This window comes from Crocodylus siamensis, chromosome 5 (genome assembly GCF_052110815.1).
Source record: "Crocodylus siamensis isolate JL-2025a chromosome 5, ASM5211081v1, whole genome shotgun sequence".
Classification (NCBI taxonomy): Eukaryota; Metazoa; Chordata; order Crocodylia; family Crocodylidae; genus Crocodylus; species Crocodylus siamensis.
Window position 1 is genome coordinate 203,040,068 of NC_143399.1, and position 1,827 is coordinate 203,041,894.

At 46.6% G+C, this 1,827-nt stretch overlaps 1 non-coding gene across 1 annotated transcript; it reads right to left on the reverse strand.

The window, feature by feature from the left end:
• Positions 1 to 855: 855 nt before the first annotated feature.
• TRNAL-UAA (transfer RNA leucine (anticodon UAA)) lies at positions 856 to 938 on the reverse strand. The gene has a single exon. It is a non-coding gene; the product is annotated as a tRNA-Leu (tRNA).
• Positions 939 to 1,827: the final 889 nt, after the last annotated feature.

Sequence of the window (1,827 nt, forward strand, 5' to 3'; positions counted from 1 at the left end):
GGAGATAATATGAGATCTGACTTGGAAAACATGTGGTGTAGTCAGCCCATCAAAAGGGGAAAATAACCTGAAAAAAAATCACCCACCAGCAGGAGTATTTAGGCCACTGGAGATGTCCAAATGATCTTGGACACAACAGCCAAAGGAGATTTTGCAATGCATTGTGGGAACAAGAACCAACCAGCACCAGGCCGTAGAGGCAGAAGGATTAGGTCACAGAGCAAAAAAAAAAAGGGTAAGCATCACTCACTTTCTAGGCATCCAGAATACTGCATTCAGTTTTGGGCACTTCATTACCATACAGATACAGATGAGCCGGAGGTAGTTTAGAGAAGAGGTGGGGGAAAAAAAGAATTATTAAGAGTTTGGAGAGAGTGACATATGAGAAAAGATTAAATCAGGAAAAGATACATGGCTCGGCTCTGAGACCACAAAGTGGGCAACCTAGTAATAGCCTACAAACATTGAAAGAGATAAACACAATGCAGGGAGATCATTTATTGTGTGTGGCAGAAAGGGGAGTGATGGGTTGAAATCCAGGGAGAGGAAGTATAGGGACAGTGAGGTCTGTGTGATGACAGAACAGGCTCCCAAAAGCAATGGTGGAAGCCAAGCTGCTTTGTAAAAATCAGGAATAATGAGGCAGCAAGTTTGTGATGTGTGTTGTTAAGAAAAGGCATTGGGCATTGCAGCTGTGAATCCCCTGATTTAGGAAGTGGAGAGTCTGGGAAGAATACACAGGGCAATAGTACAAGGGGCTCTTTACTACACAGATGTTTAGGGCTGGAAGAGACCTCATGAGATCATCAAGTCCGGTCACCTGCTGTGGGCAAGAAAGAGTGTCTAAAAACACACTACCAGGAGTGGGGTTTGAACCCACGCAGACATATGTCCATTGGATCTTAAGTCCAACACCTTAACCACTCGGCCATCCTGGTGTGGGTACTAGACCCTCCTAGTGTGGGTAAGAGGAGGCACCTTCTTCAGTAAGATTATCTAGAAATGGACTGGAAAGATAATACTAGCTTCAAAGATCCTAGTGACAGTTGTCAACACTGTTTGGCTAGGCTGGGCTAGCCGAAGACTATCGCAGAACCACAGAAAACAAGGCTAGGAAAGGACCTCAGGAGGTCCCATCCAGTCCAATCCCCTCCTCAAAGCAGGACCAGCCCCAACTGCATCATCCCAGCAGGGCTTTGTCTACCCAGGTCTTCAAAACCTCCAAGGATGGAAAGTCCACCACCTCTCTGGGTAATCTGTTCCAGTGCTTCACCACCCTCCTAGTAAGAAAGTTTTTCCTAATATCCAACCTCAACTTCCATTGCTGCAACTTGAGACCATTCCTCCTCGTTTGACAGTGGGCATCGATTTCTGTGAAGCAGGGTGTTGCCAATGGCTGTCCAGGGATTCTTGAGAAGGAGAGAGTTTATCTATGCTACTCATGAAGCATCCCAAAAACCAAGCTTAGATCAGCCCAGCCCAGCTGCGAGTGCTCTAGACCTGGAATTGGGGTGGTGAGGACAGATCTTAAGGGCAGCAGTAGTAGGGGTAGAGGGAACATCTCTTGACATCCTCACTGCATTTGTTCCAGGAGAGGGTGGACCTTTGCTTTGGGCAACGGCCTTGAGGATGGCATGGAGACAGGCTAGTCAGACCTGTCAGACCTGTCGGGCATGAAATCTTGTAGGGTTCTGGGTGGACGATATTTTGACACCATCATGCACACAGGCTGTTGGCTGACCCTTAGGATGTTCTTTCTTTCAATGGCTGTGGTTATGAATAAACAATGTTTTATGTGAAAGAAGCTGTTTGGTCCTGGATGATCTG